The sequence below is a fragment of the Bombina bombina genome, chromosome 6 (assembly GCF_027579735.1).
Source record: "Bombina bombina isolate aBomBom1 chromosome 6, aBomBom1.pri, whole genome shotgun sequence".
Classification (NCBI taxonomy): domain Eukaryota; kingdom Metazoa; phylum Chordata; class Amphibia; order Anura; family Bombinatoridae; genus Bombina; species Bombina bombina.
In genome coordinates this window covers 961,192,043-961,214,806 of record NC_069504.1, presented here as the reverse complement: position 1 = coordinate 961,214,806, position 22,764 = coordinate 961,192,043, and the positions used below count along the sequence as shown (strand labels likewise).

At 36.3% G+C, this 22,764-nt stretch overlaps 1 protein-coding gene across 3 annotated transcripts in view; it reads left to right on the top strand.

Annotated features, from left to right (window-relative positions):
* ARAP3 (ArfGAP with RhoGAP domain, ankyrin repeat and PH domain 3) overlaps positions 1 to 22,764 on the top strand; it is a 288,603-nt gene that overhangs the window by 54,963 nt on the left and 210,876 nt on the right. Inside the window, exon 1 of one of the 3 annotated variants that reach the window (XM_053718618.1) lies at positions 11,152 to 11,272. The exons of the other annotated variants lie outside the window; for them this stretch is intronic. The gene's annotated coding sequence lies outside the window, so the exon portion shown is untranslated. Of the gene's footprint in view, positions 1 to 11,151; positions 11,273 to 22,764 lie in introns of those variants that run through there. 3 annotated transcript variants of the gene reach the window in all.

Here is a 22,764-nt window from a genome sequence, read left to right as displayed (position 1 = left end):
GGCCTGAGAATCCTCCTCTGTCACAGAATCTCATCTACTTAAGGTGCAATAGTCCTATTTCTGCTGAGTGGAGCTAAATAACCTCAGAGCAAGCCACACAGAAATGTAAGCACCATGTGTTACACACATTGCAGGGTGATTACACAGCAGGACCGCTGACAGGCTTGCATTTAATGTATTGTAGTCAGTGTCACTGCCCATTACTAGAGGATCTAACTATCCCTCTAACCAGACTGTGCTCCAGCTCCTCCCACCAGCAGCAGCAGTGTTTACTGAAGCATTTCTGTTCTCTGTCCAGAGGGAACTTAATTCCTCCTGCAAAAATAGTGCAGGGACTCCGTTCCCAAGCGTTCCCGCTCAACTTGACCCATGTTTATTTCTATGAAAATGATATAATAAAAGTGATTTCAACATAAAAGAATGTCAACAGCATACATCAAGAAATGCCAATTATATAGTAAATAGTGCAACCCCTATACTATTAGGAAGCAGATTTTAACTATAGATATCCATAGTTGTAAGGGTATAGATCATGTGTTAAACTTAATACCCCTATTAATTCTGAGCACTTTATACATACAAGTATCAAAGCTCCTAGGGGAAAAGTTAAACTGCAAAATACACCATAACATTTGTAGCTTCAATTATAAAGGAATAGGTAGAAACTTTGTATATGGTTTATATAGAGGAGATGGATACCCGCAAGTTCATTACCTATAGCAACAGGCAAAGTCCACCATGGTATTTAGTCCCCTTGAGTAAACTGTGTCCAGGATGAATATCCATCTTGCTTCCAATTGTAGCAGTGTCTGTGCTCTATCCCCTCCACACTTGAGGGGTGGTAGATGATCAATAAGTATTGTCCTCAATGATGACACTGAGTGTCCGGCGTGTTGAAAGTGTCTGGCCACAGGCTGATATGAGCAGCCCTTCTTGATGGCCTGTCGTATTGCAGATTTATGGTTTGCCAAACATTCCCTGATCGAAGTGGTCGTCTTACCAATATAACATGTATGTGGAACTTGTTTCCCGTAATTAAGCTGTTACATGTAACACAGCTGCCACAATGGTAACAACCAGGTTTATGGTGTATTTTGCAATTAAAATTTTCCCCTAGGAGTATTGATACTTTTGTGTATAGTGTGCTAAAATTGGAAGCAAGATGGATATTCATCCAGGACACAGTTTACCCAAGGGGACTAAATACCATGGTGGACTTTACCTGTTGCTATAGGTAAAGAACTTGCGGGTATCCATCTCCTGTAAGTAAACCCTATAAAAAGTTTCTACCTATTCCTTGATAACAGAAGCTACAAATGTTATGGTATATTTTGCAGTTTAAATTTTCCCCTAGGAACTTTGATACTTGTGTGCTCTGAATTAATATCGATATCTATAAATGAAAATCTGCTTCTTAATAGTATAGGGGTTGCACTATTTACTATATAATTGGCATTTCTTGATGTATGCTGTTGCCATTCTTTTATATATGCTATTGCCATATTAGTTTATTCCATGATATATTATGGATAGTGCATGGACATGTGATTATGTATTTTGATGCGCAAATTGTACACTATAAGTTTCTTGTCTATATGTTTTTTTATGTATATATTACAGTAGGAGGATATCAGCTGTTGTGTGTACATCGAGGCGCATGCCCAGCGGTGTCAGAGGTTATGTTGATGGGTTGCTACGACAACGGAGTGGTTATTGATGATGTCACTTGGCCGCACATACACAGGAGTGTTTGTAACTGACACGTGCTGCGCTGCGAGTACGATGACAGTAACGGTTGATAATCACAGGTGTGTAATTAAATTTATTTTAAGGGGGTATGTAAGGATGCTTTTCAAAATATTATGTGATGTCTGTCTGGCCTCCATTTGAAAAAAACTTGTGTCAGAGCTGAAACGTTATGACTATAGCCCTGTTTCACTTTCTTGCATATTAAAGGTGTTTGATGACTTTTGCCTGAGCTTGCCTGCTGTGTAACGTTTTGGGTCTGCCAAGCCTGGATACTGAGAGTTTGAATACATGTATAACTTCTAGCAGAGCACCAGGTAGCTGTTGAGGCTGGTGTGTGCCATTCCCAATGGACAATGTTGTATATATATATATATATATATATATATATATATGTATATATATATATATATATATATATATATACACATCAATACTATGCTTATACAATGTATTTAGGGCAAGATTACAAGTGCTGCACTAACAGTTGCGTGTGAGCGATATCGGATTTTTGTGCCTGTTTTCATCGTCTGCAATAGCAAGCATATTACAAGTTAAAAGTAAAGTTGATCGCTTGACTGCAATTTAATTTAATGCACGTGAGGCTAGCTGCCACCAATAAGCAAGTGCTATCCAGAGTTCTGAACCAAAAATGAGCTGCTGGTAAGCTTACATTCCTGAAGAAAAATTGATAATATGAGTAAATTAGAAAATTGCTTAAAATTGCATGTTCTATCCGAATCATGAAAGAAAAAAATTAGGTTCAGTATACCATGAAACTCTTTTCAATATTATATTCCATTTTGGACAATTTAATTTCCTACTTTTGATATGTCTTTAAAATTAACCTGATAAATTATTATTATTTTTTTTAATATGAAATAGCTGTTTTTGCTCTTTGAAACCACAAAGGGAGAAAAAACCTCCTTATCTTATCAATTTCTATAAACACAGATGCTTCCTTATTGGATCTTTGTCTGTATACACAAACCCGATACTTAGAAAGAACAACTGAAAATTAATATTTTAGTACCTTTCTTTTCCACCTCCACTTGGAGTTTATCTATTCAGCTGGTTCTTGCATACATAAGTTTTTCTGTTCTCATTACTGCAGTATTACAATTTTCAGTATAGGTGGCAGTTTCAACAGGCTAAAGCTGCTATTTCAAATGACAAAATAAAAATAAATTAGTCATTTGTAAACAATGTATAGGGCATGACATACCCATGAATCAGGGAGCCATTGGCTCCTAAAATTTTACACCTGGCTCCTAACTTTTTGGGATATTTTCCATATATTTATATACAAATTCCATTGTCTTAATTTCCAGGAAAAGTAAGGAATGATGCTTTAATTTTTAAAGCTGGTATAGCGTCCCAGTCAAAACTAAAGTTAACAGATATAACTGTGAGTAAAAGGTATTTGTAGGGTGGCGTTGTGTGCATCTCACCTCAAAAGTCACATCCACAAGGCCTGCTGATCCTGCGTCTGCTGTTGAAGCAGCTTCTCACTGGCTTCCTTGGATGAACCGGCATCAGTAATGTTGCGCTGTTAGAGGGAGGTACTGAAGTAGATATGCGCCATATCTGTATGTGTCAGTATGCTGATTAGCGGATACCCGCCACAGTTAAGCAGTATGAAAGAAATTTCAGCAAACAGTCTTGAAATGCAATGAATCCTTATTTATTGGTGCAAAAAAATCACAACCATGTAAATAGTGAAGCACCTCCAAGACTGCAACAAGCTGTCCTCTTTTTATTTTTATTTATTTTTTGCAATGAATCCTTATTTATTGATGCAACAAATAACAACTAAGTACATAGTGTAGAAACTCCAAGAGGGCAACAAGCTGTCCACTTACGCCTTTCGTGTGAGTAATCACACTTCATCATAGAGGTGTGGTTAATGTAAGAGAGCAGTCTTTTATTATATCAGTGATCAAATATTTTAACGCTTTGGGTGCATGTGGAAATAACTAAAATGTGAAGCTACACGTATACTATCTTAATATTAAAAAATCATGGAACTACATTGATATGAAAAAAAGCACACAATACATTTTACTGTCTGGCTCTTAAAAGTGTGTTTGTCGCCTAAATATTCTCATTGGCTCTTAAATTGTAAACAGCTTTGTTGACCACTGGTTTAGTACACTCAGGTAGGCAAAATAGACAATTGGGGACACATTAAAGGCAAGAATATTTTACAGCACACTGTTCCTTCAAAGGGAGTTCTTTTTTTTGGGGGGGGGGGGTAATTCTACCTGAAATAGCCTAATTTCACAGAGAGATGATTTTGATATTATCTCAAATAATTTTGTAGGTTTTGAGGTGTAAGCTTCTCTTTTAAGTAATTAATATGTACATACATTATCTAGAATACATTATTAGATATTATGGACTAGATTACAAGTGGAGCACAAACATATCGCTGGTTATTGCTACTGCAAGCTCTTGGTAGCAATTAGCTCTCAATTGGCCCTAAATTTAAGAGTCTTGTAGTTTTTATATTAAAAGTAAAATGCTACTTAAAAAACAACTGCACACGCAGTTAATAGGGGTTAAAAGGGGCGGATGTGACACTGCATAGTGCCTTTACATTGCGGTCTATGGGGAACTGTGTGTTGCCTGCAATTATATATGTATATAATCATATACATATATATTTAACATTTGATGTCCATCGCTGCACAACTTACTCCCTTCGCTGTGTTAGGTTCTCATGCCGTGTACCACGGCAAAATAATGAGACTCCATTGGAGCCTATGGAAGCGCACTCTCATGATCGTGAGGTCCCATTTGCATTGGAGATAACTTGTAATACCAACGCACAATGCATGCGCTCATATTACTAAGTGGAGTTTAAATATTGCTTTTGCGAAAGTGATGTTTTGCGCTGCACTTGTAATCTAGCCCTATGTTGGGTGTTTCTGATTTTATATAAATTTGAATGTCAGTTTCTATAAGATTTAGTACAATGTGTTGTCATAAGAAAAATTGCTTTTGACTTTGTGCAGGGAAAGATAAGCTCTGCTTGTTATTAATGATAATATCAGCACTGAAGGGTCAGCGCTTACAGTTCAGATGTAAACTGCCGTCACTTCCTTTTCCATTTCCTTTTGAACAAGAACCCCCCATGCCTAGTGCGAAAAGAGAAGATGACTGGGCAGGGAGATCGCTCAATTCTCAACTCACTGCCTCTTAGTAACTCAAATGTGCTTGAGAGAGAATTTGATTCATCATTCTTGGCAGAGTACAGCTGGGCATCGTTAGACGAGTCATTCAGGTAACTGTAGCTTATGCGGGTAGTGATGCCACTGAGTGGGAGAAACAGGCAGACAGCTTTTCAGGGTGTTACTCAGAAGTTATTTTTAATCCTCTATGCAACATGAATATTTTATTAAATATAAAAAGCATTAAAAGCTTTTTTAACCACATGTCTGACAGAGGGAAGAATTGTGTAAAATCATATAAGGGTAGAATGCTGAGTGTCAAATGTTTTCTACACTTTTTCCCTACACTGGTACATGGCAAAAAAATGATTGTCAAACTATTACATATATGTATATGTCACATAGTTTACCCCATGAGGTAAGGTGATAATTCCTCTCTTTTAAGAAAAGAGACATAAAATCTGTATGTTGACTGTTTAAAGAATATGATCCTTTTATATATGTACAACGTGTATTAGCAAATGTGCACTGTATTGCAAAAGATCTGCTTACAAAAGAAATGTTTTAAAATCATTTAAAGGGACATCAAACACAATTTTTTTTCTTTCATGGTTTAGATAAAGAAAGTAATTTTGAACAACTTTCCAATGTACTTCTATTATCTAATTTGTTTCATTCTCTTGGTATCCTTTGTTGAAAATCATATCTAAATATGCTCAGTAGTTGCTGATTGGTGGCTGCACATATATGCATCATGTTATTGGCTCACCCGTGTGCATTACTGTTTCTTCAACAAAGGATACCAAGAGAATGAAGCAATTTAGATAATAGAAGTGAATTGGAAAGCTGTAAAAATTGCATTCTCTTTCTGAATCATGAAAAACAAAATTGGTTTCATGCCCCTTTAACACTATCATTCTGTTATCTCAAATGACAAGGTTTTACAAATCAAGTGCTGTGCAATTATTCAACCCTTGAAAAGACTACAAATGCCGAAAAAGGTAATTTATGTTCATGGCCTCTTCAGCTGTGGCTGAAACAGATGTAAACGAGTTTGGACCCTGAATAGTGCGATAATGGTGTAGCAAGTTGCAGAAACATACATTTCACCAGATATAAATTAACATTAAAGGCATATTTATACATGCCCTGGAGAATTATCACTGCATCTCACAAGGTCTGCATAACAAAACATATTTGAAAAGCATTTGAACTGTCTATTTGTTAGCAAAACTTGTCTTGTTATGCATCCTATGGAAACACCCGCTGGAAAGAGTATTGTCCTGTCATTTACGGTGGCCGATTTGAGTTAGATCTAAATAAGTTCATATAAAACAATCCTTGTGCAGTATGCACTCCAGCCTCTCTGGGGGAAAACTGTAGAGGAAAAATAGACAATGAAAGTACATTACTGTGTATTTTTTTCTGTGCATAATGAAACCTTTTATATGTAATTAAAAATGTTAATTAATGTTCTTTTAAGTATGATACACACTCAAGAGCTGATACAATTTGGAGATAAAATCTTTGAGGTTTGGGTGTGCCTCAATAATGAATGGCATTTGAAAGGTATTGCTTGTTGCCAACCTGAGAACAGAATATGCAGAGGAGATCATACTATATTGTACCTAATACAATTGTGCTTACAATCGGCGAGATTACGAGTTTGGCGTTAGCCTTAAAAATCAGGGTTTAGAGGTCCCAATGCTGCTTTTTCCTAACGCTGGTATTACGAGTCTGGCAGGTACAGGTGTACCGCTCAATTTTCTTCCGCGACTCAAGCATACCGCAAATCCCCTTACGTCAATTGCGTATCCTATCTTTTCAATGGGATTTGCCTAACGCTGGTATTACGAATCTTGGAAGAAGTGAGCAGTAGACCCTCTCCTGTCAAGACTAATACCGCATTTAAAAGTCAGTAGTTAAGAGTTTTATGGGCTAACGCCGGAACATAAAACTCTTAACTAAAGTGCTAAAAAGTACACTAACACCCATAAACTACCTATTAACCCCTACACCGAGGCCTCCCCCACATCGCAAACACTATAATAAAATTATTTAACCCCTAATCTGCCGACCGGACATCGCCGCCACTGTAATAAATATATTAACCCCTAAACCGCCGCACTCCCGCCTCACAAACTCAATTTAAATTTTATTAACCCCTAATCTGCCGTCCCTAACATCGCCGACACCTACCTACATTTATTAACTCCTAATCTGCCACCCCCAACGTTGCCGCTACTATATTAAAGGTATTAACCCCTAAACCTAAGTCTAACCCTAACCCCCCCTAACTTAAATATAATTTTAAATAATCTGAATAAAATTACTACAATTAAATAAATTAATCCTATTAAAACTAAATACTTACCTATAAAATAAACCCTAAGCTAGCTACAACATAACTAATAGTTACATTGTAGCTAACTTAGGGTTTATATTTATTTTACAGGCAACTTTGTATTTATTTTAACTAGGTACAATAGTCATTAAATAGTTATTAACTATTTAATAACTACATAGCTAAAATAAGTACAAATTTACCTGTAAAATAAATCCTAACCTAAGTTACAATTACACCTAACACTACACTATCATTAAACTAATTACCTAAACTACCTACAATTAATTACAATTAAATAAACTAAATTACAGAAAAAAAAAAAAACACTAAATTACAGAAAAAAAATTACAAGAATTTTAAACTAATTACACCTAATCTAATCCCCCTAATAAAATTAAAAAGCCCCCCAAAATAATAAAATTCCCTACTCTATACTAAATTACAAATAGCCCTTAAAAGGGCCTTTTGCAGGGCATTGCCTCAAAGTAATCAGCTCTTTCACCTGTAAAAAAAATGCAATACCCCTCCCCAACATTAAAACCCACCACCCACACACCCAACACTACTCTAAAACCCACCCAATCCCCCCTTGAAAAAACCTAACACTACCCCCCTGAAGATCTCCCTACCTTGAGCCGTCTTCACCCAGCCAGGCACAAGTGGACCTCCAGAGGGGCAGAAGTCTTCATCCGATCCGGGCAGAAGAGGTCCTCCAATAGGATTGAGCTCACATTCTATTGGCTGATTGGAACATCCAATAGTATGCAAGCTCAATCCTATTGGCTGATCCAGTCAGCCAGTAGAATTGAACTTCAATCCTATTGGCTGATTGGATCAGCCAATAGGATTTTTCCTACCTTAATTCCGATTGGCTGATAGAATCCTATCAGGCAATCGGAATTCAAGGGACGCCATCTTGGATGACGTCATTTAAAGGAACCTTCATTCAGTGTTAAGACGTTGAACGAAGAGGATGGCTCCGCGTCGGCTGGCTTGAAGATGGACCCACTCCGCTCCGGATGGATGAAGATAGAAGATGCCGCCTGAATGAAGACTTCTGCCGCTTGGAGGACCTCTTCTGCCTGGAGTGGATGAAGACTTCTGCCCCTCTGGAGGTCCACTTGTGCCCGGCTGGGTGAAGACGGCTCAAGGTAGGGAGATCTTCAGGGGGTAGTGTTAGGTTTTTTTAAGGGGGGATTGGGTGGGTTTTAGAGTAGGGTTGGGTGTGTGGGTGGTGGGTTTTAATGTTGGGGGGGGGGGGTATTGTTTTTTTTTACAGGTGAAAGAGCTGATTACTTTGGGCCAATGCCCCGCAAAAGGCCCTTTTAAGGGCTATTTGTAATTTAGTATAGAGTAGGGAATTTTATTATTTTGGGGGGCTTTTTTATTTTATTAGGGGGATTAGATTAGGTGTAATTAGTTTAAAATTCTTGTAATTCTTTTTTTATTTTCTGTAATTTAGTGTTTTTTTTCGTAATTTAGTTTATTTAATTTAATAGTAATTAATTGTAGGTAGTTTAGGTAATTTATTTAATGATAGTGTAGTGTTAGGTGTAATTGTAATTTAGGTTAGGATTTATTTTACAGGTAAATTTGTACTTATTTTAGCTAGGTAGTTATTAAATAGTTAATAACTATTTAATAACTATTGTACCTAGTTAAAATAAATACAAAGTTGCCTGTAAAATAAAAATAAACCCTAAACTAGCTACAATGTAACTATTAGTTATATTGTAGCTATCTTAGGGTTTATTTTATAGGTAAGTATTTAGTTTTAAATAGGAATAATTTAGTTAATGATAGGAATATTTATTTAGATTAAATTATATTTAAGTTAGGGGGGTGTTAGGGTTAGGGTTAGACTTAGGTTCAGGGGTTAATAAATTTATTATAGTGGCGGCGACGTTGGCGGCAGCAGATTAGGGGTTAATAAATATAATATAGTTGCAGCGACATTGGGGGGGCAGATTAGGGGTTAATAACTATGTAGGTGTCAGCAATGTTGGGGGCAGTAGATTAGGGGTTCATAGGGATAATGTAGGTGGCGGCGGTGTCCGAAGCGGCAGATTATGGGTTAATAATATAATGTAGTTGTCAGCGATAGCGGGGGCGGCAGATTAGGGGTTAATAAGTGTAAGATTAGGGGTGTTTAGACTAGGGGTTCATGTTAGGGTGTTAGGTGCAGACATAACTTTTATTTCCCCATAGGAAACAATTGGGCTGCGTTAGGAGCTGAACGCTGCTTTTTTGCAGGTGTTAGGTTTTTTTTCAGCCAGCTCAGCCCCATTGTTTCCTATGGGGAAATCGTGCACGAGCACGTTTAGCTAGCTCACCGCTGATTTAAGCAACGCTGGTATTGAGGTGAGATGTGGAGCTAAATTTTGCTCTACGCTCACCTTTTTGCGGCTAACGCCAGGTTTAAAAAAACCTGTAATACCAGCGTTGTCTTAAGGGAGCAGTTGGAAAAAAAGGCTCGTTAGCACCGCACCCCTGTTACCGCAAAACTCGTAATCTAGGCGAATGTAATTCTGGAAATTTATTGTGCAACATAAAAAGAGACAGCAAACTAAAAATGTCTATTGTTCATATGAAGGAGCACTATTTAAACTTGTTAATTTATATTTATGGAAGCTATAGTTATGTTAAAGGAATATGAAACCCAGAAATGTTCTTTTGTGATTCAGACAGTGCGTACCATTGTAAAAAGGTGTCCAATGTATTTCTATTATCAAATTTGCTTTGTTCTGATGATATTCTGTGTTGAAGAGATACCTAGGTAGGCATCTGGAGCACTACATGGCAGGAAATAGTGCTGCCATCTAGTGATCTTACAAATGGATATCATTCTTGCAAAAATGCTGCCATATAGTGCTCCGGAAATGGGTGAGTTCCTAAGCATATGTCCCTGCTTTTCAACAAAAGATACCAGGAGAACAAACAAAAATTGATAATAGAAGTAAATTAGAAAGTTGTTTAAAATTGCATGCTCTATCTGAATAAGGAAATAAAAAAAATTATGTTTCAAATCCCTTTAAAGCTATTCATTTTGATTTTGACTTTAACAAGAAGTGCAATTCTGTGTACAACCAGGCCTTAAAGGGACAGTTTACTCAAAAAATTTCTCCCCTTTAATTTGTTCCCAATGATCCACTTTACCTGCTGGAGTGTATTAAATTGTTTACAAGTAGCTCCTTTACCCTTATATTGGCATTTGAAATGGTTGATTTAGCATGTGGTATCCCCACCTATTCTGAAAGTTTGTGGCCGCGCGTACCAGCTATAGATAAGCTTTGTAAACACAGCCAGCAGAAGAAATTACACTCCCAGTTGTATATAGCAGAGATAAGGTAATAAAATGTTGATTTTCCATTGTTCTCTCAAGGTACTGGTGATTGTTTTAAGGACAGATATAAGATAAAGAAGCAGGAATATGTGCACAATGTGATACAGTAATGAGATCTGATTATACCTACAAGCTCAACCCATTCTATTAGGTTGTGGCTTCAAAACACAAAATCAGAGCTTTAATATACACAAATAAGCCTTAAAAAGCTAATTTTCATTAATTTTTTACTCTGCAGTTGGTAAAAAAAACAATTGTAAACACATTAAGGGAAAAACTATTTTACAGTATACTGTCCCTTTAAGGACTTTCAGCTCACTGGCTTATAAGCAGAACTCCTACTGTTTATTGATGAATAGCTGCAAGATTCTTGGCATAAAAACTAAAAAGGTTTTATTTCCTCCAAGATGTTGATCAAAATTCATAAGAAAAACATATCAAATTATTTATGTACAAAAATCCCCATAGACTTTAATGGTGAATTTCTATTTATTAGATATGTTTTTTTTAAAAAGGATTGTGATTAACCCCCTCAAAGTCATAAATTCCAACATTTCCTGGAGACTTTGTGGAACAGTGAGGTCACGGGTGAGGCATCTTGTGAGCGTTGTGGGCCCAACTGTTTTAGTGGGCGGAGCTACAGCAGGAAAGCTGGAGACACAGGTGAGTCATGGGCAGAATTGGTCATGTGGAGGATGGGGCAAAGTCAGAGTGTGTTATAAACAGAGCTGGGACAATCCCTAGAAACTGGGACATTTGCCCTGGATACTATCAAAGAAATAGGAGCCCAGGGGTAAGATTATATAAGCCATGGCTCACTGGCAAACTTGATTTGTCAAGGCCCAATCTGAGTAAAAGGAATGGTTTAATAAAAATAATTGCTCATGATGAGATAAGAGGGAGCCATTTCAAAACTAACATTTAAAATACAGGGCCAATACCATAGAGATCCTAATTTTCACGCCATTTGTGGAATTGTCCTAAATTATATGTTTTTTCCACTGCCACTTCTCTAATGAACCCTTATTTATATTTTGGGGGTTTTCTCAGAACGTGTCTGTTTAGTGCAAATTTCTAATTGAATGTAACATGAGTAATTACTGTACTAATGGGAAAAAACTATTTCAACATTAATATAAAATTGGTTAAGTTGTAGGAAACATTAGTAATTTATAAGTATGTCCTGTTATGAATTCACACTGGGCTCACTCACTTAAAATCTCTGTCGTTTGATATAGTACTTTTTTTTAAATATATAACTTCAACTTTAAAAGCCATCTGAGTTTTGTTTTATCTGATCATTTCAACACAAAGCATGGTCAGGGTTCTGAATGTTGAATATGCACCCCAGTCTCGATGCGGGAAGTAGAACATGTTTTTTGCTAAACATGCTTATGCATTTAATGTGTGATTTAAAGACACATGAAAGTCAAAATAAGTTTTATGGTTCAGATAGTGTGTGCAATTTTAAGAGTTTTTTCAATTGACTTAATTATCTTGGTATGCTTTGTTGAAAGACATACCTAGATATGCTCAGGATTAGCAATGCAGTACTTTGAACTAGCTGGTGATTGGTGGCTGCACACACAGGTATTATGTCATTGGCTCACCAGATTGGTTCATCTATCTCCTAGTAGTGCATTGCTGCTCCTGAGCATATCTAAGAATGCTTCTCAACAATACATACCAAGACAATAAAGTCAATTTGATAATATAAGTCATAGTAATTAATAAATTAGTATAATACAATATATTATATAATATTAATAGATCAACATTGTTCTTGTTAGTCTAATATTAGTGCTTATAACAACACTCAAGCATAGGGTGTTCACAATTTTTTCCAGTAATTTATCAGACAAATTAGTCAAGTAAGCCCTTCATGTCAGGTGCAAGTGTTTTAAACACTTGCTTGAAAAATGAAATCACACGATTGTTAATGCAATCACGTGATTTCAAGGCCAGGATGGATCATGGGGGACTGCCTATGATGCTATGCACGCCCCTCCGTTGGATTTCCCATTGCCCAAAAGCAGGAGGCTGCAGGACCCCCAAAAAGGTAGAACATTCCATGCCGTCCTAACGTCGCTAAAGCCCAGTGCTGTTAGGATGGTATGGAACATCCTAAAGTCATCTAGGGGTTAAAGTAATGGTAAATTCTAGCATTAGTGAAACACTAGGATTGACCATTGGAACAAATGAAGGGGACTTTCATTCATGAAGTATAAAATTTATTTGTTTCAAGCGTTTGCCGCACTGAGCTGCTCAGGCAGCCCATGGCAGAACGCTGTTTTGCTGAAAGGTGATGTTTTCACCTCTCAGCCAATAGCCATGCGGGTCATTCGGCTTGGTGCCATGTGGTGCCGGATTTCCCGCACAGCTATTTGACAATCACTTTAATAAAATACATATATTAAACATATTATACATATTAAATTTAGATGTTATACTTGTATATGTTATTATGTAACTTTGTATCTTATTTTGAAGAGTGTATGTTTAGCACTAGATGGCAAACTTAATGCCTACTTCCTTATTTACATTCAAAGGATAACTATTTTGTTTCTTTTTTTGTTAAAGACTTGTTCCATTTTGTATTTAAAGAAAGAGGAAATATTTTTTAAAATAATCTCTCCATCTCAGTTTTCTAAAATGAAGTCCCAAGACATAGTTTCATTAAAAAAAGAATATTTATCTAACTTGTAATCCATATCATAGCACATTTCTAAAATCTGAAGTAAATTCCTTCAATGTTCATGCATGAAAAAAAAATGTTGAATGGTGACAAGAGATTTTTTTTGTCATGTCAAGAGCAAGTAGAAGAAAAAAATAATAGTTACGAGAGTTCAAACTGAAATATCCTATACTTAGATAAGATTTCTAGTTAATTTTTGTGCATGCTCCGTCCGGGGACCAATACATTTGAATTGAAGATCAAATGTAATTTGCATTTAAACACATTTGACCTGTGTCTATTATGGAAAAAGAACCTACGTTTCCATGTAATGTAATACTATAAAATGCAGACCTAAAATAAAATAACCAAGAAAATAGATGGTTACTGGTTCTTGCCCCAGTTATGAAGGTATTTTTTTTAATAGTAAGATATCAGAGTTAAGACTGAAATGATCTAAATATATATATATATATATGTAAATATATTAGTACTGTATTTATGCAGTATTTTGTTTTCATCATTTAGACAATTTTTCTATAATCTAATTTCCTTCATTATTTTGGTGTCCTTTGTTGAAGGTGCAGCAATGTACTACTGGGAGATAGCTAAACACATCAGGTGAGCCAATAACATAAGCCACCTATCAGCAGCTCCTTTACCTATCTAGGTATCCCTTTTCAACAAATAATACCAAGAGAATAAAACAAATTACATCTTCAAATTAAATTGGAAAGTTGTGTAAAATTAAATATCTGAATAATGAAAGAAAAAAAATAATTTTCATGTCCCTTTAAAGACAAACAAATGAGCAGTAAATATTGTTTGCTTCTGAACACATTTAACCTGCTTCTGTAAGTGAATGTCTATTTCCTTGTAAAAAAGTATTATATAATATACTCAGTCATCAGGACTTATGAAGAGTCTATATTGCTCAGGACATATATTAATGTTATATTATATTAACTGAAAGCACTTAGTATATTTTTATTAATTGTATTTGTGGAATTCATGCAAAAGTGGCCTAAATTCACAAATAAACTTCCTGCTTTATCCGTGGTATTAGTTTCTGTACTCTTGGTTTAAGTAACCTTAAAGGGGCATGAAACTCAATTTTTTTTTCTTTCCTGATTTTGACAGAGCATGTGATTTCAAACAACTTTCCAATTTACTTCTATTATCTAATTTGTTTTGTTCTCTTGGTATCCTTTGGTGAAAAGGATACCTAGGTATGCACAGGAGCTATTGATTAGTGGCTGCATATATATGCCTCATGTCATTGACTCACCAAGTGCTCTCAGTTAGCTCCCAATATTGCTGCTTCTTCAACAAAATATACCAAGAGAATGCAGCAAATTAGATAATAGAAGTAAAATAGAGAGTTGTTTAAAACTGTATTCTCTGTCTGAATCATGAAATAAAAACTTTGGTTTTCATGTCCCTTTATTTAATTGCTGTTGTAGTCAAGTGATTAAGGACATTTTTAGTTATAATTTTTTTATATAAAAAAACCCATATCCTTATTTTGACCTCCATGTAAGGATTCTTACCTAATCCAACTGCCGCTCAGATTTCTGTTTTTATATATAAAACCTGCAACCCAGTTCTACAGTCAGTACCACTGCTTGCTTTTCTGATTCTTTACAAGCTGGTAAAGGATCAGGAAGGCAGGCAACAGGAGTAAGCTACTACTGGGTGTAAGATCAAGGGCTACGGCTCCTGATTAGCTGCACCACCCGGGTTGCTAGGTTTGAAAAAACAAACTTGGGAGTCAGCAGATCAGGTAAATATGCTTGCATAGAGCTCAAAATAAGGATATGGGGTCCAGGGTCACTGGAGGCTGCAATAGTCTTTTATTTACGTACTTCTCACTCAAACATAAAAATATTAAAGGGACAGTATACACCAATTTTCATATAACTGCATGTAATAGACATTTTTCTAAAGAAGAATATGCACAGATACTGATTGAAAAATCCATTGTAAAACCTTTTAAAAACTTCCTTAGAAGTTCCTAGTTTAGCACTGTTGATAAGGTTAGGCTGGGACACTGAGTGAAAGGGTCTAGGTAATTAAGATGAGCAGATACTCCCCTTATCCCTTCCTTGCATATGAAAAGACCCATAAGACAAACAGGAGCAAACTTGAATCTGTAAACATCAGTATACATCTAAAACTTTGGGGCTTGGTTAGTAATCTTAAAATCAGCACAATGTTTTTTTAAAAATAAGCAAAACTATACATTCTTATAAAAACCCTCCCAGATGGGCTATGTAAATAGACCATCTACAAAACATTTATGCAAAGAAAAATCTAGTGTTTAATGTCCCTTTAAAGGGACAGTCAACACTGGAGATAACAGAATCCAATATTTAAAAATAAAAAACAAAGATCCGCCTGCACCGTACCCCTTTTGTCTTACCTACTTCCTTCTCCTAATAATCATCATCGATAACTTCTATAATACGATGTAAATATGACAGCCTAACTCCCCCCATCGTTACGTAGCTACCTTCTTTTTCAAATGATCAGCCAATCAGAATCCAATGCTCGATCAGAAATTGCACGCGCTTGCAATTTCTGACCGAGGATTGGATTCTGATTGGCTGATCATTTGAAGAAGGTAGCTAAGTAACGGTGGGGGGAGTTAGGCTGTCATATTTACATCATATTATAGAAGTTATCGATGATGATTACTAGGAGAAGGAAGTAGGTAAGACAAAAGGGGTACGTTGCAGGCGGATCTTTGTTTTTTATTTTTAAATATCCAGTGTTGCCTGTCCCTTTAAGCACAGTTATATGTTAACATTTTCTCTTTGCACTTTCATTTCTCTTTAACAGTCATTTTTAAATATACATTTTATTGAACAGACAATTGGACACTTGAGGGTTGATTTATCAACCTGTCAATGCATCTGTTACCGCGCAAGCCTTTAGGCTCGCCGGAAACAGGAGTTAAGAAGCAGCTGTCTTAAGACCGCTGCGCCTTAAGTTGTCCGCCACCTCTGAGGCAGGGGGTGGCATTGCACAAGCATTTCACTAGAAATGCTTGTGCAATTATAAATGCTGACAGCGTATGCTGTCGGCATTTATCGATGTGCGGCGAACATGATCCGCTACAGAGAATCATGTCTGCCCACACATTAGTAAATCGGCCCCTTGGTAACATTTAGGTCAAGAGCAATGCACTTAAGTAAGAGAGGAAACCCAAAACTTACCTTACAAATGAAATGTTAGTCTATTAGAAAGGTTTAATCTGTAATACTGTTTTTGTATCACTGGTTATGATCAGGATGATGATAATGGCAATAGGGATAATTTATGTATTATTCTGTTGAACAAATAAATGTGAGAAATTACAATACTGATGTTTTTATCAGCTGAGGCAGATTAATAAGAGAATAAGGTCCTTTTGTAAAAGTGTTACCAGGACCAGGAAGGACTAAAACAACTTGTGTTGTATTCAGGTGAAATATCTGGTTTCAAAGGAGCATAAAATTAGATAAAACTAAATTAAATCAGCTGCTTTACAACTTAGTAGTAGTTTATTTTTGTAAAGTTTTACTCTTTTTCATATAAATACTTTGAAGCATTAAAAAGTTGTTTTTGTTCCCTTTGTTGCATCTAAAAAAGTTATTTTACAGGTTTTTTTACATTATTGTCCTTTTTTATATTGTGCAACTTTTACTTCTCTTTTTAAAGGACAGTAGATTTGCATAATCAGCGCATGCATGGTAAAAAGACAATGCAATAGCACTTAGTCTGAACTTTAAATGAGTAGTAGATTTTTTTCTGTCAAATTTCAAAGTTATGTCTATTTCCACTTCTCTTGTATCATGTGACAGCCATCAGCCAATCACAAATGCATATACGTACATTCTGTGAATTCTTGCACATGCTCAGTAGGAGCTGGTGACTCAAAAAGTGTAAAAATAAAAAGACTGTTCACATGTTGTTAATGGAAGTGAATTGGAAAATTGGTTAAAACTGCATGCTCTATCTGAGTCATGAATCATATCATGAGTCATTTGGACTTGAACGTCCCTTTAATGACTGTAGAGGCTTGTCTCTATTTAACAGCACAGTTATTCTTGATTTGGCAGTGAGCAACTGATTCCATGATCAGTTTTGACCAAACTTTGCCTGTTAGTTTAAAATCATGATAAAAAGCTAATATTTCTTATGCAGAAAATATTTAGCATGTTCAGTTATTGCTTCTTCATACAGATGATAGAGATTAGTTTGAGACTAAGGTCATTTTATAATAACTGAAACCCAAGGTTCCATTGTAATCATTTTCTCCTTTTCCCCTTACATGGGTGTTGCCTGATGGGAATTTCCTGCCTCCCAAGCTTTATTGCATTGCACTGCAGTGGTTTACAGAGCAGTGTGTCGGATTTTTGTGATGAATCAAGTCACTGTAAATATAATCAGTTTGTGATACAAGAGGAATGCAGTTGATAAATATGTGTTGTGTGAGTTGTGTTTACTTGTTTTCTTGGAAAAGTTTGAGTTAAAAAAATCAGCCAGGACCAAGACTATGCAGAATGTTGTTAAAGGGATACTAACCCCACACTTTTTCATTCATGATTCAGATAGAGCATGCAATTTTAAGCAACTTTCTAATTTACTCCTATCATCAATTTTTCTTTGTTCTCATGTTATCTTGATTTGAAAAAGCAGTAATAAAAGGTTAGGAGCCGGCCCATTTTTAGTTAAGCACCTCGGTAGCGCTTGCTGATTGGTTTGCTACATTTAGCCACAAGTCAGCAAGTGCTACCCCGGTGCTGAACAAAAAATGGTCCGGCTCTAAAGCTTACAGTATTGCTGTTTCAAATCAAGATAACATGAGAACAAAGAAAAATTGATAATAGGAGTAAATTAGAAAGGTGCTTAAAATCTCATGCTCTATCTGAATCATGAAAGAAAAAAAATTGGGTTTAGTATCCCTTTAAATGTAGAATGGTTAAAATGTATCCAGGACTTTAGCTGAAACAATATTCACTGCGTATCTAGAATATTATAGCCCACCCCTTTGTGAGCTGCTTAAATGTCTAAAATGGAGACATGTTTAATATGGGAGTAGTATATAGAAATTTTAGAATTAAAGGGACATAAAACTGTAACAAGAAAATGTTCACAAAAGGTGTTAAACACAGTTAAATTCAGCTATGAAGCAGTAAAACAGTTCTGCACTGGACACAGGCTGGTGAATTGTGGCCACATACATAAACTGCTCAAGATAGGCTCACTATGCGCACTGCTGCTCTGGAGTTGGCTGTCACTCACAGGGGTTAAGCACATGGTTAGAGCATTTTCTAATTGAACTACAGCTTACACAAAATGCTGTAGAGCATTTTCTTTTTAAAGTCTTACTGTATGTCTGTGTAATGTCAATTCTAGAGGACCATTTCATTTACTTATGAATTGGAATACGACAAATGCTAATTCTAAATTGATTAAAAGCATAAGAAAGACAAAATATTTCTTACATTATTCAGATGGAGCATGTAATTCTAAACAGCTTTCCTATTTTCTTTTGTTATCAAATTGACTTAATTCCTTGGTATCCTTTGTTGAAGAGCAGAGCAGCAATGCACTACTGGCAGTTATCTAAAAGCACTGGGTGATCCAATAACCTGAGGCAAAGATGTGCAGCCACCAATCGGCAGCAAGCTCTCTGTAGTGCATTGCTACTCCAGAGCCTACCTAGGTATGCTTTTCAACAAAGAACACCAAGCAAACAAAGGAAATTAGATAATAGAATTAAATTGGAAAGTTATTTAAAATTACATGCATGAAACCCAAATCATGAAAATAAATGTTTGGGTTTTATGTCCCTCTAAATGCATATGTTTTTATTTATTTAATTTAAAGTATGTATTTTGAAATACAAATGTATTACAGTATTTTACTTGTTGAAAATTGGATGTTGCAATCCTCCATAAAACTACTTTTTTTGCCTTCCTGCTTTTGGAGTTATGTCCTGTCTAGCAATAAAGCAGAACTGAACTTGCCAGACAGTAAGCAAGCAATCCCTAAATATCAGTTGTGCTCAAAAAAAAATTTCCTTTTAGATTTAATATCAGTTTAAAAAGATTTAACCTAAATAATTTTTTTCATGTACAAATATTTTTTTCAATGGTGAGTTGTGCAATTTCATATGCATGGGATTAATGCCCCTTTAAATTTTCCATATTCAGAGTATAATCCTATAATAGTTATTCCCAATTAGTTTAAATAAAGTGGTGCTGAAATAATGAATTTCTGTCTAAAAAAGGCATATGAAGTCAACCCCTGGAACTTAACCACCAGGCATTAATCCAAATAATATGTGTTGACATTTACCAGTAGGTACAGAGCGAGCCAAAGATGGGAAGGTTTCATGGTGTTCTCCCAATAATCTGAAAATAAAAACTATTAGAGTCATTTCCTCAAGCAATTTCTTAACAGTAGTTACTAGTGAGCGTTGCCAGTAGAACTTCAGGTTGTGTAGATCATTTTCCATTGCCTGGAATACTGATATCAAAAGATTTCAGGTCTTAAAGGGAATTACAGGGAAACAAATTGTAAGCTTTATAGCAATGTACCTTCATATCAGAATCATTTTGCAATAAATAAAGCATCTTTATTTTGTCAAATGAGCATATTGTTTTATGTTTTTTCTATTTTCATCGATTAATCTGTCCTTCAGAACAAAAGAACCCTTGCTAACCAATCACAAACTAATATGCAAATATAGCATGAACTCTGTTTGTAAATGTGCAGAGACTGGAGTAGCCTGCCCAACTTCGATGAATTAGTGCCCGGTTTTTAATAATCCTATTAAAAACAAGGGCACTTTAATTAATCAAAATTGACATTTCACTCTTTTTCTTCAAAAACTTACCTTTTTAATCCTGACAGCCGCTGCAGCGCTTCCTCTGCCCGTCGCAAGCCCTCTTCACGGGTCCAAAATGACGAATCCGGCTTCCTCCAATCAAAGCGTTGCATCAGGCCATGATTCCCCGGGGGGGGGGGGGAAGCCATGATTGGAGGAAGCCAGATTCGTCATTTGTGATGTATGAAGAGGCTTCCGACAGCCGGGGGAATCGCTGGAGCGGCTCTCAGGATTAAAAGGTACGTTTTTGAAGAAAACAAGTGAAATGTCAATTTTGATTAATTACAGTGCCCTTGTTTTTAATAGGATTATTAAAAACCGGGCACTAATTCATCGAAATTGACCTTCACTTTAAGGTCTTAAGGTGGTTTAGCATTTGTCCAAGTTAGTTAATTAATAAAATAAAATATTTAGCAGGTTTTTAAATAACATACAAATATTACTTTTTAATCTTTATCTTACAGCTAAATATAAATATATAAATATAAATATATAAATATAAATATAAATATATATATACACATACATACACAATAATATTAACACATAAACTACATTGTATGCTCACAGCTATTGCAAATAATATCTTTCCTATCATGATTTTTGATGCAAAACTGATAATCCATGTTAAAAAAGCAAATTAGTACAGTGAATGTGAGATAGGAGAGAGGGTAAACAAAACCTCACAGATAAATTAGGTAAAAGTATTAACTCTAGCTTCCCTGGGAGAAAGTGGAACAAGTACAATTTTCAGATGTATTTTACTGTAAAAGGAAGCAAAATAAATAATAAATGTATATAGATTTGGGGCTAGATTACAAGTGGAACTCTATCTTAGCATGCGCCCTTAAAGGGGTAAATTTGCCATTTACACTCACACATTAAATAACCAGCCATTACAAGTATCTATTTAATGCTACCGCAGACCTCTGTTTAATGAAAAAAGTTGCCCCAAATGCCCCCAAAATAAAGAGGACAGTACAGTAACATTAAATAAATATATGATTTATTTTTTTCTGATCCACACAAAGCAGTTATGAGAGGTTAAAGTGAGGGGATGTGCGGTGTTGGAAAAAAAAAGTGCCTTTACATGGAGGTCAATGGGGGACTATATTTTCACTATAAATATGTATATAAGCATATATATAGATTTTTATTATTAATTATATTAAATTAGAGCATATCCTTTTTGATTTAGAATGTCACTAGTGATGTTGCGAATAGTTAGCCGGCGAATAGTTCCCGGTGAACATAGCATGTTCGCTTTCGCCGCTGCGGGCGAACATATGCGATGTTCGATCCGCCCCCTATTCGTCATCATTGAGTAATACTTTGACCCTGTACCTCACAGTCAGCAGGCACATTCCAGCCAATCAGCAGCAGACCCTCCCTCCCAGACCCTCCTACCTCCTGGACAGCATCCATTTTAGATTAATTTGGAAGCTGCATTCTTAGAGGGAGGAGGGACAGTGTAGCTGCTGCAGATTTAATAGGGAAATCGATAGCTAGGCTAGTGTATTCAGTGTCCACTACAGTCCTGAAGGACTCATCTGATCTCTGCTGTAAGGACAGCACCCCAAAAAGCCCTTTTTAGGGGTTGAACATAAGTCTGCTTTTTTTTTTTTTTCCTGTGTAATCTAATTGCAGTTGCCTGCCTGCCTGCCAGCGTGTGTGTCAGGCTCACAGCGTATACTGTGCCCACTTGCCCAGTGCCACCACTCATATCTGGTGTAACAGTAGTGTAGATTTAAAAAAACAAAACACTTTTTTGACTGTGTTTAATAATAGCAGTCAGTTTCCTTCACACGTGTGCGTTTCAGTGCCTGCCTGCCAGGGCACAGTGTCACCCCAGTGCAACTCATATCTGGTGTAACAGTAGTGTACATTTAAAAAAAAAAAAAACACTTTTTTGACTGTGAAATAATAGCAGTCAGTTTCCTTCACACGTGTGCGTTTCAGTGCCTGTCTGCCAGGGCACAGTGTCACCCCAGTGCAACTCATATCTGGTGTAACAGTAGTGTACATTTAAAAAAACAAACACTTTTTTGACTGTAATAGATTGAATAGCAGTTAGTTGTCTGCAAGCGTGTGTGTCAGGCCTACAGCGTCTACTCTGCCAACTTCTGCCAGTGCACAGGGCCACTCATATCTGTATCTGATAGGGGACGTAACAGGGATTAAACTGATAAGAATAGTACTACTTAACACACCACTCCTATCTGGTAGCACATTAGATTGCACGCGCAGTGCCCCAAATTTGAAGTAGGAGGACCGACCAAGCATCTTTTTCCATCTCCCGGTTCCTAAAATCGATGACATATACACGTCCCCTGATAGGGGACGTAACAGGGATGAAACTGATAAGAATAGACCTACTTAACACACCACTCCTATCTGGTGGCACATTAGATTGCACGCGCAGTCCCTCAAATTTAAAGTAGGAGGCCCGACCAAGCATCTTTTTCCATCTCCCCGTTCCTAAAATCGATGCCATATACACGTCCCCTGATAGGGGACGTAACAGGGATTAAACTGATAAGAATAGAACTACTTAACACACCACTCCTATCTGGTGGCACATTAGATTGCATGCGCAGTGCC